We start from the raw sequence: 14,558 nt of genomic DNA, 5'->3' as shown, positions 1-14,558 counted from the left end.
CTCTATCAGGTCACCTCTCATCCTCCATCGCTCCAAGGAGAAAAGGCTGAGTTCACTCAGCCTATTCTCATAAAGCATGCTCCCCAATCCAGGAAGCATCTTTGTAAATCTCCTCTGCACCCTCTCTATGGTTTCCAAGTCCTTCCTGTAGCAAGGCAACCGGAACTGAGCACAGTACTCCAAGTGGGGTCTGACCAGGGTCTTATATAGTTCCAACATTACCCCTCGGCTCTTAAACTCAATCCCATGATTGATGAAGGCCAATGCACCATATGCCTTCTTAACCACAGAGTCAACCTGCGTAGCAGCTTTGAGTGTCCTATGGACTCTGACCCCAAGATCCCTCTGATCCTCCACACTGCCAAGAGTCTTACCATTAATGCTATATTCTGCCATCATATTTGACCTACCAAAATGAACCACCTCACACTTATCTGAGTTCAAATCCATCTGCCACTTCTCAGCCCAGTTTTGCATCCTATCAATGTCCCGCTGTAACCTCTGACAACCCTCCACACTATCCACAACACCCCCGACCTTTGTGTCATCAGCAAATTTAATAACCCTTCCCTCCACTTCCTCATCCAGGTCACTTATAAAAATCACAAAGAGGAGGGGTCCCAGAACAGATCCCTGAGGTACACCACTGGTCACCGACCTCCTTACAAAATATGACCCATCTACAACCACTCTTTGCCTTCTGTTTGCAAGCCAGTTTTGGATCCACAAAGCAATGTCCCCTTGGAATCCATCCTCCTTACTTTCTCAATAAGCCTTGCATGGGGTACCTTATCAAATGTCTTGCTAAAATCAAGATGTCAGGGACAAGATTTTTTTACGCAGAGAGTGGTGAGTACGTGGAATGCGCTGCCAGCGGCGGTGGTGGAGGCGGATACGATAAGGTCTTTTAAGAGACTCCTGGACAGGTACATGGAGCTCAGAAAAATAGAGGGCTCTGGGTAACCCTTGGTAATTTCTAAGGTAAGGACATGTTTGGCACGGCTTTGTGGGCCAAAGGATCTGTATTGTGCCGTAGGTTTTCTATGTTTCTAAATAGTATGAAGGGAGAATATCAATGTAGAAATATTAAGAGGAAATGTCCCAGATGGTAAGCACCTTTAATGATTGTGTTATGCATACTCCGGAGTTAGGGTATGTAGTATATTGTGGTGCTCCGGGGCAGGGTTTGGTGTAGTGGACAGCCTGGCCCAGTATTCCTGGTGGCCAGCACCATTTATTGTTCTTGTGCTAAAATGTTCAAGTTCCTTTATTGTTAAATTTTAGCTTGGGCTGTACAGTTATTCACATGTGTTTTTATGGTCACCCTGATTGTTACCAGGATGTGTTTTCATCACGTTTCCCCGTCTGTATGTGACTGAGTGGGTTCTCTCCCCTGGGCATAGCACCCAGTCTGTTTTTGTGCTCGTTGTAATAAAATTGCTGCTTCGTTAAACAAGCTTTGCTCCTTTGTCATCACGGACCGAACGCTCACTACAGTGGTGTCAGGAGAGGGAACAGAAATTGACGACGAGATTGTAGAGCCCAGAAAGAGCTTGCCCCTCGTGCCTTTGTAAAGGCGGTGATGCTGGATCACCTTCGGCAGCATGTTCGCCCGACATACACACACAAGACAAGACAAAGGAGCAGAAGTAGGCCATTCGGCCCATTGAGTCTGCTGAGATGCTGGCAGAGGTAGAGCAGGCAGAAGTGATTTTGACCCAAGGCATTCCAGTGTTGCCCCGCGCACAGTGAACCTGGGCTTATGTCACTGAGGTGGAGGAGGAAACTCACCAGGAGGAGCTCGTGAGACAGTACGAATAGCGCTGTGCTGGCCCTGTCGTGTGCCACGGAGCGATCTCTGCTAGCGGTGTAGCGAGGCAGGGCTTGGAGCCCAAGATGGCAGCACACCAGAGCCCAGTGCAGCCGTTGGGAAACACCGAGCGGCCAGCGCTGCCTGAGACCTCCAGCAGAATTTCCCCCCCCCCCCACCCCCCACCATTGTCGCCTCGCCAGGTGGGCCATTTGGGTGAAGAGCAAGGCTTATACGTGGACTGCATGGTGGAGGGCATCAGATGCCATGCATTGGTGGGCACAGGATCAACCATCACCATCATCCATCCAGGTGTCCCTCCCATCATAGTCTAACCATCCCTGCCTGCTGAGCAATGATCAATGATGGCAGCCGCCAGTGACTGTGCAGCGATGAGAGGGAAGAGGTGGCTCTGCAGGACAGTGGAGCGTGAGGTGTGGGTAGATCCGGCTGTACCATTAACCTGGACCTGCTGTCTGGCGGGCCCATGTGGTTGTGCCGGGAGCAACACTCTACTTCGGCACGGAAGCCGCGTCTCTCTGGCGGGGGCCGCTCCAGGACATAGACCAGCCAGGTGCAGCGACAACCACCGCCAGTCACGGCGGTGCGCCGCAACGCAGCGCACCCTGCTGCATCCCATGCAACACAGCGGAACTAGGCGCAAGCGGTGGTGCCAGCTGGCGGCCAAGTAGACCTCCCCGCCGTTGACCAGCAGCCGCGCAGCGAGCAGGTGAGCGAACCCGTGCTGGCCCGGATGATGAGATGGCTGAGCGTGCGGTGGCGGCTGGGGTGGACAGAGGTCTTCACCCTGGATCTAGAGATCAAAGGGCTGTACTTTCAGAGGGACAAGCTGGAGATGTGCGACAGGTAGCCGTTCTGGTGCTGACCGTTTTCCGATGACAACAGACATCTCTTGCAGCCGATGGTCCCCTGGGGGTTCTCAGTGTACAGGGTGGTGAGGGACGGCCATTTCGGGGTCGCAAAGACATTAGGCAAGCTGCGTGAGTGCTTCTACTGGCCTGGATGCAGGCAGGACGTGCAGCTCTTCATGCACTGCTGCGATGCTTGCACATCCCGGGAGAGGCCCGGCTGCCAGTCCAGGGTGGCATTGCAGCAGTACATAGTGGGGGACCCAGCATGGGTCTACTGCCCCTCTTAGAAGAAGGGACATAGCATCGGAAACTGGGAAGCCACTGGAAGGGGCGGGAGAGGTGCTCAACCATATCTTCGATGTGGAATATCGGGTGCGGTTGCTGGAGCGGTGGAAAACAGCCGTGCTGTACGAGCACCAACTGGCATCTTACTGGCCCTTGGCCACCACCGACCCAGCTAGACTGAGGAAAGGAAGTAACACTCCAGGTGCCTCTTGTCTCACCAAACAGAGCCTCCCCAGCACCTCAAATGGCTGAGTTGGCCACCACTGAGACATTTGGATTTTGTTGTGGTCTCTGGGGTTGCCAGAGATGGCTGACCCCCACCCCAGTTGGGGGACAGTGTGGCACTCTGGGGGGCATGGTCAACAGCCCCTCAGACAGGATGAAGAGGTCAATACTCCCCAATGCCATTAGGCTTTACAATTCTACCGCCAGGACTTAAGAACTTTTTAAAAGCTATTATTAATGCTTTTTGAGATAGTGATTTAGATGCATATCATATTTTTTACTGAGTTAAGTATTGTATGTAATTAGTTTTGCTACAACAAGTGTATGGGACATTGGAAAAAAGTTGAATTTCCCCATGGGGATGAATAAAGTATCTATCTATCTATCTATCTAGCCTGCCCTACCATTCCTAATTACCAGGGCTATTTATGTTCTTGTGTTAAAATGCTTTTGTGGTAATATGGTGGGTTGTTCAAGTTTATTATTGTTGCACTTTAGTTTGGGTTATACAGTTATTTGCATGTGTATTGGTGGGTCACCCTGACTGTAACCAGGGTGTGTAACAATCACTCCCCCCCCCCTCCCCACCGTGTCTGTATGTGACTGAGTGGGTTCTCTCCCCAGGTCAGGGCCTGCTCTGGTTTTGTGCTTGCTGCATTAAAAATGGTTATTGAATTAAACGAGCTTTTCTCATCTGTCACCATAGACCGAATGCTTGCCACAGTATGTTAATTTCACCAGCAACCAATCTTCAGACAGGAGCATGGATTGTAGTTTGAATTTGAAGTGCAGTCTTGAACAAGTTTTCCTGGAGCTGTGGACTGCAATAAATTGGAAACCAGACAATGCTGATTAACATTCATTTTGGGTGTCTGGAATGTGGGTTCTGAGTGTGTGAAAACTATATATCATTCAAGGGAAGCATTGTAGATACGTTGTAACTATAGAATTATCCTGTTGTTACCTTTGATCTTTAGTGTATAAAAATGTCATGTAACATTGGCTTGAGAGGCCTCTTCCTTCAGGAGTCTCTCAATTTGCTTATTTTGTTGAATAAAACTTCTATATCCTCTAACTTTATGTATTTCCGGTGACTTTGTTCACAATAGAACGATATGCACACTCTTTTAGTCCTTCACATTGAAGCTGCCAGACCAGATGTTGATGCAACTCGTTAGAATGTGCTCCACCATACCTCTACAGGAAATTGCAGAGTGTTTTATGACATATCAAATTTCCTCAAACTGAAGTATAGCTACTGTGAGTGCATTCATGTGTCAGATCCAGCATAAATCCCCTGAGATGTTGACATCCAGGAACTTGAAAAAGCTAAGTACGAGATTCTGCAGATGCTGGAAATCCAGACCAACTCACACAAAATGCTGGAGAAACACAGCAGGTCAGGCAGCATCCATGGTAATGAATAAACGGTCAATGTTCCAGCCAGGTCCCTTCATCAGGACTAGAAATAAAGGGCAATGATGCTAGAATAAAAAAAGTGGTGGGGGGATTGTTGGAGAAGGGAAGGACGTCTAGTTAGAAGGTAATAGGTGAAGCAGGGTAGATGGGAAAGGTAAATGGGTGGAGAAGATGGAGGGGGGGTGGACCATGGAAGAACGGGCAGAAGGAGAACCAAGAAGAGGAGAGATAAGAGGCCAAAGTGGGGAGGAGAAGCAGTGGAAAGGTGAGGAAAAGAAATTACTGGAATGAGAAACTGATGTTCATGCCATCAGGTTGGAGGCTACATGGATAGAATATGAGGTATTGCTCCTCCACCCTGAGAGTGGCCTCTTCATGGCAAAAGAGGAGGTCATGGACCAACATGCCCAAACAGGAAAAGAGACAGGCATTAAAATGTTCTGCTACTGAGAAATTCTGCTTTTGGCTGATGGAGCAGATGTACTCAACAAAGCGGTCCCCCAATTTACTTTGGTGGACTAACTTGAAAATGATCATCCTTTCAACCCAATGAGAACTGATGTATTCTCCTCTGACCTACCCTTCCTGAAGTCCAAAGTCTATTCCTCGGTCTTTCCGACATGGAGCGCAAGCCTGTCACATTACCACTCAACCTCATTGCCATTGGAGATTCTGATGACAACAGGAGTGTCATTGGCAAATGTAAGCATCTGGGCTGTGCCTAGCTCTGAAGCCATGAGTGTAGACAGAATAGAGCAGTGGGATAAGTATGCATTCTAGAGGTGAGCCTGTGTCGATTATCAGCAAGGAGGAGACAAGCATGCCATGAACTATAGACTATTGCTGTTTCTGTCCATCAATTCATTCCTTAATTCCCTACCACTTACTGCATATATGCTGCACTTACTTGTCTTAGCTAAATGCATTACCTCACACTTGACCGTGTGCCAAATTCCATCTGCCACTATTCTACCCAAATATCCATCTAATCGGCTTCAGTAAATCTTCCTTGCTTAGGACTTCCATGTCATCTGCAAACCACCAAATCATTCATTCTAAATTCACACTCAAGACCAATGAACAGTTAGGGTCCCAGCACTGGTCTCTGTGGTTCTGATTCAGATCCAGTTTGCTACCTTGCCTTGCATTCCATAAGCCTTAATGTTCTGGAGCAATTTTTCATGTCGGACCTTATTAGGATCTGTGGAGGCGTACTCCAAAGTCCTACTCACCGACCCCCCCCCCAATGCCCAGCGCCACCCAGCACAATATCCTGCCATTTTTGTGTGCATTCCTTTGCTTTGTTGTCCTCTTAACTCACTATTGATTCCCAAATTAAGTGATTATACATTCAGGATGAGAAAAAAAATGTTTTCCCTCAGTGGGTTGAGAATCAGTGGAGAGTTCCACCCAAGAGGACCATGGAAGCTGAGTCATCGATAAATGGTTGGGGTATTGGAGGAGTGAGTAGGACCTTGAAGTTCACCTCCAGAGATCGATAACTCCATCCAGGTCCCACATGGAAAATTGTTCCAGACCGTTACAGTTCATGGAATCCAAGACAAGATAGCTAACTGGATCCGAACCAGTACCACAGAGATCAGTGCTGGGACTTGAGCTGCTTATTGTCTTGGATGTGAATTTGGATGTCAATGGATATAGGGACAATTAGCAAATTGATTTATTATTGTTTCATGTACCAAAGTACAGTGAAAATTTAGTCTTGCAAGCCTTTCAGAATGATCATTTCATTACATCAGTGCATCGAGAGAATACAAGAGGAAAATGAGAACAGTGTACAAAATATACACTCAGTGGCCACATTATTGGTTACCTCCAGTAATGGCCACTGAGTGTATGTTCGTGGTCTTCTGCTGCTATGGCCTATCCACTTCAAGCATTGACGTGTTATGTGTTCAGCGATGCTCTTCTGCAGACCTCTGCTGTAATGCGTGTTTATTTGTGATACTATCACACTCCTGTCTGCTTCAACCAGTCTGGCCATTCTCTTCTGACCTCTCCCATTAATAATATGTTTTTGCCCGTTGAATTGTTGATCACTGGACTTTTTTTTGTTTCTAGCATTATTCTCTGCAAAGTCTAGAGAAAACCCCAGGAAATCAGCAGTTTCTGAGATACTCAAACCACCCCATCTGGCACCAACAATCATTCCATGGTCAGCGTCACTTAGATCACATTTCTACTCCAGTGTGATGTTAAGTCTTTACAACAACTGAACCTCTTGACACATCTGCATGCTTTTATGCAATAATCTGCTGCCACATGAGTGGCTGTTTAGATATTACCATATAACAATTACAGCACGGAAACAGGCCATCTCGGCCCTTCTAGTCTGTGCCGAACGCTTACTCTCACCTAGTCCCACTGACCTGCACTCAGCCCATAACCCTCCATTCCTTTCTTGTCCATATACCTATCCAATTTTACTTTAAATGACAATACTGAACCTGCCTCTACCACTTCTACTGGAAGCTCGTTCCACACAGCTACCACTCTCTGATTAAAGAAATTCCCCCTCATGTTACCCCTAAACTTTTGCCCCCTAACTCTCAACCCATGTCCTCTTGTTTGAATCTCCCCTACTCTCAATGGAAAAAGCCTATCCATGTCAACTCTATCTATCCCTCTCATAATTTTAAATACCTCAATCAAGTCCCCCCCTCAACCTTCTACACTCCAAAGAATAAAGACCTAACTTGTTCAACCTTTCCCTGTAACTTAGGTGCTGAAACCCAGGTAACATTCTATTAAATCTTCTCTGTACTCTCTCTATTTTGTTGACATCTACCTGACTCTGCTTTGGACACTTTTAATTTGCACTGGACACTTATAACTTGTTTTTAACAGACATGTGGCTGTTGTGTTTTACTATTTATTGTTATGTTTATTATTTGGTGTTGCGTTTGTTATGTTATTATTGCACTGCTCCTGGGAAACGCTGTCTCATTCTGCCCTGCAGAGCTGATGTACGGTTAGATTGACAATAAAGTTTTAAAATCTTGAATCTTGAATCTTTCCTATAACTTGGTGACCAGAACTGTACACAATGCTCCAAATTCGGCCTCACCAATGCCTTGTTCTATTTTAACATTGCATCCCTACTCCTATACTCAATGCTCTGATTTATAAAGGCCAGCCGATATTTGCATTAACAAGCAGGTGTACAGCTGTACGTAATAAAGTAGACACTGCGACATTTAGAGAGAAAGTGTAGTGCACAGCAACACACAAAATGCTGGAGGAACTCAGCAGGTCAGGCAGCATCAGTGGAAATGAATAAGCAGTTGACATTTCAGGCCAAGACCATTCATCACATGAAGATTTTTGTCCCGTTTGATGTTGCTTGCACGAATTAATGGCTTTTGATTCTCATTTGTGGGTGAGATACTTGGGTCACTTTCAGTTCTGGTCGAATTTTCTTTGACTCTGCGAAGCACAAATGGCTTTGCTCAGAAATAAAACTCTTTGAACGTTGAATTATTCTTTTTGGGTTTAGTCAGTTGACGTCAAATTACCAATGCACATCCTGTTCAAACATAATTGCAATCTCAGAAGTGTGGTCGAGATTCTTGAATATTTGAATCAACATTCTGATTTTCAGTTTGGAGGAGGCTTGATCGGAAATTGCAGTTTCACTTGGGCACATATTTTGATGAGTGCTTTTGAGTAAAATAACACCGATAAAAAAACTACCTATTCCGCCCCCCCCCCCCCCCACCTCATCTGGCTTCACCTATCACATTCTAGTTATCATAAACAAGAGAAATTCTACAGATGCTGGAAATCCAAAGCAACACACACAAAATGCTGGAAGAACTCAGCAGGTCGGGCAGCATCCATGGAAATGAATGAAAAGTCAACGTTTCGGGTCCTTATGAAGGGTCTCATTCCAAAATGTCAACTGCTTACTCTTTTCAATATATGCTGCCTGGCTTGCTGAGGTCCTCCAGCATTTTGCATGTGATATCTTTCAGCTATCCTCCTTCCCCTTCCTGCTTTCCTATTCAGGCTTCTGCCCCCTCCCTTTCCAGTACTGATGAAGGGTCTTGTCCCAAAATGTCGACTGTTGATTCCTTTTGACAGATGCTACTTGACCTGCTGAGTTCCTCCAGCACTTTGTATGTGCTGCTCTGGACACTAGTGTGAAAGCCTTTGAGCTGTTATCCAAGTGTACGTTTAGAATGAGATGCTCCGTTAAATAAATTAAATGAATGCACAACAATTTAGCTGTTCTCTGCTTCATCTTTTTTTTGGAGGGATACTGAAAATCAGGTCTAATGGTGGCCCTTTCTGGTTGGTGGCTGGGGACTAGTGGTGTTCCACAGGGCTCTGTGTTGGGACTGTGGGACTGCTTCTTTCTACGCTACGTGTCAATGATTTAGACGATGGAATGGGTGGCTTTGCGGCCAAGTTTGAAGATGATACAGAGATAGGTGGAGGAGTAGGTTTGTTGAGAAAGCAGCTGCAGAAGGACTCAGACAGATTAGGAGAATGGGCAAAGAAGTGTTTGGTGGAATACAGTGTAGGGAGGTGTATGGCCATGCACTTTGGTAGAAGAAAGCAAGGTGTAGATTATTTTCAAAATTTGGAGAGAAAATTTCAAAATCTGAGCTGCAAAGGGACTTGGGAGTCCCTGTGCAGGTTCCCTAAAGGTTAATTTGCAGGTTGAGTCGGTGATGAGGAAAGCAATGCATTCATTTCAAGGGACTAGAATATAAAAGCAAGATGTAATGTTGAGGCTTTAAAGGCACTGGTGAGGGCTCCATTGGAGTATTGTGAGCATTTTTGGACCTCTTATCTAAGAAAAGATATACTGACATTAGAAAGAGTTCAAAGGAGGTTAACAGAAATGATTTCAGGATTGAAAGACTTATCATATGGGGAGCTTCTGACAACTCTTGGCCTGTACTCACTGAAGTTCAGAAGAATGAAAGGGGGATCTTATTGAAACCAATCGAATGTTGAAAGGCCTCGAAAGGTGTGAAGAGGATGGTGGGAGAGTCTAAGTCCAGAGGATACAAGCTCAGAATAGAGGGACGCCCATTTAGAATGGAGATAAGGAGGAATGCCTTTAACCAGAGAGTGGTGAATCTGTGGAATTCTTTACCACAGGTGCCCGTGGAAGCCAAGTCATTGGGTATATTTCAGGCAGAGTTTGATGGATTCTTCATTGGTCAGGGCATGAAGGGATACGGAGAGAGCACAGGAGTTAGGACTGAGAAGAAAATGGATCAGCCATGGTGAAATCGCAGAGTAGAGTCGATGGGCCAAATGGCCTAATTCTACTCCTATATCTTATGGCACAACAATAGCCTCTCTTTCAAAGTCAGCAAATCCGAAGAGATGATTGTTGACTGTTGGAGGAGGGGGTCTACGAGCCATTCCTCATTAGGGGATCACTTGTACAGCTGGCCTTCTTTTGTATGTGGGTTGTGTTTCAGTCTTTGTGTGTAATTTTTTCATCGATTCTATTGTATTTCTTTGTTCTACTGTCAGTGCCTGGAAGAAAATGAATCTCAGGGTAGTATATGCTGACTTACAATCACCCAGTGTTCACTTTATTAGGTACACCTGCTTGTTAATGCAAATATCTCCTCAGCCAATCATGTGGCAGCAACTCAATGACTAACAGCACACAAGCATGGCCAAGAGGTTCAGTTGCTGTTCAGACCAGACACCAACATGGAGAAGAAATGTGATTTAGCTTGTAGAATGTTTGGTGGTTTGAGTATCTCAAAAACTGCTGACTTGCTGGGGTTTTCATGCACAACAATTTCTAGAATTTACAGAGAACGGTGTGAAAAACAAGAGACATCCAGTGAGTGGCAGTTCTGTGAGTGAAAATGCCTTGTTAATGAGAGAGGTCAGAGGAGAATGGCCACACTGGTTCAAATTGACAGGAGGGTGAGAGAAAGTAGCCAATCATGTGGTGGCAACTGATTGCATAACAACATGTTGACATGATCCAAGGGTTCAGCTGTTGTTCTGACCTAACATCACACTGGCAGAAATGTGATCCAGGTTACGATGACTGTGAAGTAATTGTCCGTGCAATGAGGGACGGTTAGAGCATCTCAGAAGCTGCTGATCTCAGGGGATTTTCACACACAGCAGTCTCTAGAATGAACAGAAAATGGTGTAAAAAAGAAAAAAGAAAACATCCAATGAAACTCAATTCTGTGAGGAAAAACACCTTGTGAATGAGAGAGGTCAGAGGAGAATGGCCAGACTGGTTCAAGCTGACAGGAAGGTGAGAGAAAGTGACTCAGCTAGCCACGCATTGTAACAGTGGTGTGCAGAAGAGTACTTCTGAATATACAACATGTTGAATCTTGAAGTGGGTCGACTGCAGCAGTAGAAGACAATGGACAGACTCTCAGTGGTCACTTTATTAGGTACAGGAGGTATCTAATAAAGTGGCCAGTTAGTACAAGCACACTTTGTAATAAATTTACTCTGAACTTTATTATTTCCATTACATTCATGGATAAAATATGTTGTTCGCAAAGTACTGTGTGGCTGTTTTTGTCACTACGAATCAACTACGAATCTTAACAGATGTTCAGCTATTGCAACAACAGAAACAGTCAGCAGACTTAATGTAAAAAAAATATGTTCCAAAGTATTGTTTAAACAAACTTGATACTAAGTCACAGACATTAGGTCACAAGATCATAAAAAAACAGGAACAACATGAGGTCCTCTGGTCCATAGACCCTACTGCAGAACTCAATGACTTCTTGACCCTAATTCCACTTTCCCATCCAAATCCATTCTCCTGAACTTCAATATCTACTTATTCTATCCTTGATCTTAATGACAAAGATTCCATAATTCCCTGAGGTATAAATTCCAAAATGTCACGAGCTTCTATAGAGAAGAAATTGCATGTCATGTTGATCCTAAGTGACTGACCACTTATCCTGAGACTGCTATTAGTCCTAGGTTCTTCCAGAATGTAAAATTTCCTTATAGAATTTACCTGTAACCCCACCCAAAATATTACGTGTGTCGTGTGGTGCGCTGGCAATATCAGAACCCAAGTGTGGAGGAAAGGCGGACTCTGATGTAGAGATAGCGACCAGAGTTTATTCATAATAATTTCAAAAGAACATCTGTGGCTCACTCAAGCGACACCGTGAGAAGTAATATTCTCTAAACTAGACCCCACGATAAATGCTAATTGGGAGTCTGCTTAAGTAATACAAGCAACAAGGAATTCCTGAGCCTATCAAAATAAAGTTAGGCAGAGAGGACAAGGAGACTGCAATACAGAGAGTGAATTGTCCAAAAAAAGGAACACAAGAAACTCTAAATAATTATGACTCCTATTAAACAACAATTAACCAGTTCTGGTGCTCTAAAGACCTTGGAGCCCAACACTCTCCAGTGCCCCATGCAGGTTGGAAGAGCTCATGTCAACATGTCTCAATAAGGTCACATTTCAAAGTTCTTAACTCCAGTGAGTATAGCCCCAACCCAGTGAACCTTTCCTTGTAAGGCAACCCTGGAGTCTGATGAATAAAGTTTGGTCAAAAACTATGGTCTTAAGAAGTAACTGATGACTTAATAGAGCATTGCAGAGTAGTGGAGCTGATTGAATATTTGTCTCACATCTCCAGTGACCCAAGCTCAATCCTGACTTCTAGAGTTCTTTGAGTGGAGTTTGCACGTTCTCCTTGTGATTATGTGGGCTTCCTCTAGATGCTTTAGTTCCTCTCCACCATACCACTTCCCAAAGTTAGGCTGTCAGTCTTAACTATTAGTAGATTGTTGGATGCTCTGCAAAATGTCATGGTGGATGTCCCCAGGGTTTGATGGTATCTCTCACAGTATACCGTGGAAGGCAAAAAACGATATTGCCAGGGCTTTAGCAGATATTTTTTATCCTCTATGGCCATATTTGAATGCAAGGAAACTGGAGAATAAGGCATGTTGTTCAACAATCAACCTGCTGGGTGAATTCAGCAGGTTGAGCAGCATTTGTTGTGGGGTGGGGGATGAAATGTTGATGTTTCGCAATTTTTGGGGCAATCCATGAAATTATAGATCAGTGAGCCTTACATTGGTGAGATGGAAATTATTAGAGAAGATTCTTCAAGGCAGGAGAGAAGCATGGACTTCTGAGAACTCCTGAGAAGGCCTATCTCACATATTTGAGTTTTTTGAAGAGGTGACGAAAATGATTGATGAGGGTAGGGGAGTGGATGCAGTCCACGTGAACTTCTCTAAGACATTTGACAGGTTCCCTTACAATAAGATTAAATCACACAGGACTGACAGTGAGTTGGTTGGGTGGACAGAAAATTGGCTTGGTTGTCGGGCAGTGGTGGAGAACGTTGTTCTGACTTAAGGTGTGCGATCAGAGGCGTTCTGCAAGAATTAGTGCTGGGATCTCTGTTGTTTGTAATAAGACCATAAGACATAGGAGCAAAATTAGGCCATTCAGCCTATTGAGTCTGCTCCACCATTCCATCATGGCTGGTTTACTATCCCTCTCAACCCCATCCTCCTGCCTTCTTCCCATAACCTTTGACATGTTGACTAATCAAGAACTTATCAACCTCCGCTTTAAATACACCCAGTAACTTGGCCTCCATAGATGCCTGTAGTAATGAATTCTACAAAGTCACTTTCCTGTGGCTAAAAAAATTGCTCTCATCTCTGTTCTAAATGGACATTTCGTCTATTCTGAGGCTGTGCCCTCTGGTCCTAGACTCTCCCAATGCAGGAAACACCCTCTCCACATCCTGTCTATCAAGGCCTTTCAATTTTCAGTAAGCTTCAATGAAATTCCCCTTCATTTTCTAAACTCCAAATGGACTAGACTCCACATTCAGTATATATGCATAGATAAAAATGTAGGTGGTCTGATTAGAAAGCTTGTAGATGGCACTAGATTTGGTGGAGGTGTGGATAGTGAGGAAGGTTATCAAAGGATGTTTCAGAATAGAAATGAGTTGGAAATTTAAGCAGTAAAGTGCCAGATGGAATTTAAACCCTAGTATGAGATGACACATTTTCAAAATCAGAATCAGTTTTATCATTGCTGACATATTCAGAGTTTAAATTTCAAAGTAAATTTTTCTCAATGTACATATATGTCACCATATACAACACTGAGATTCATTTTCTTGTGGGCATAATCAATAAATCTATCAAATAATACTATAACATGATCAATAAAAAACAGTCCAACTTGGGTGTTCAATCACAGTTCAAAAGACTCTGTGCTAACTGTGCTAATACAAAAAGAAAGAAATAATAATAATAAATAAACAAAAATACTGAGAACATGAGATGAAGAGTCCTGCAAAGCGAGTCCGTAGTTTGTGGGAACAGTTCAACCATGGGATGAGTGAAGTTGAGTGAATTTATCCTCACTGGTTCAAGAGCTTGATGGTTGAGGGGTAGTAACTGATCCTGAACCTGGTGGTGTGAGTCCTGAGGCTCCTCTACTGTCTTTCTGATGACAGCAATGAGAAGAGAGCAGTTCCTGGGTGGTGGGAGTCCCTGATGATGGATGCCACTTCCCTGCGACAGCATTTCACATAGGTATGCTCAATGGCTTTACCCATGACGGACTGCCTTATATCCACTACTTTTTGTGGGATTTTCTCTTCAGATTTCAACATTTAAGAAAGGTTTTGATGAGTACATGGATAACAGAACTATAGAGGGTTATGGTCCATGTGCAGGTTGATGGGATGAGGCTAAATAATAGTATAGCATGAATTGGATGGGCCAAAGGGCCTGTTTCTGTGCTGTATTGTTTTATGACTCTAAAGAACACAATTGGAAAAAAGCAAATCAAGTTCCGTTGCAGTAGAGAGAGATCAAAATGTTCCTACTCTGAGGTAGTTGGGGTTATGCCAGATGATTCAGGGATTGAATGGTTAAAGGGAAGTAGCAGATAACTTCACTCA

This window comes from Hemitrygon akajei, chromosome 4 (assembly GCF_048418815.1).
Source record: "Hemitrygon akajei chromosome 4, sHemAka1.3, whole genome shotgun sequence".
In the NCBI taxonomy this organism is placed as follows: domain Eukaryota; kingdom Metazoa; phylum Chordata; class Chondrichthyes; order Myliobatiformes; family Dasyatidae; genus Hemitrygon; species Hemitrygon akajei.
Note: the sequence above shows the minus strand (reverse complement) of the source record.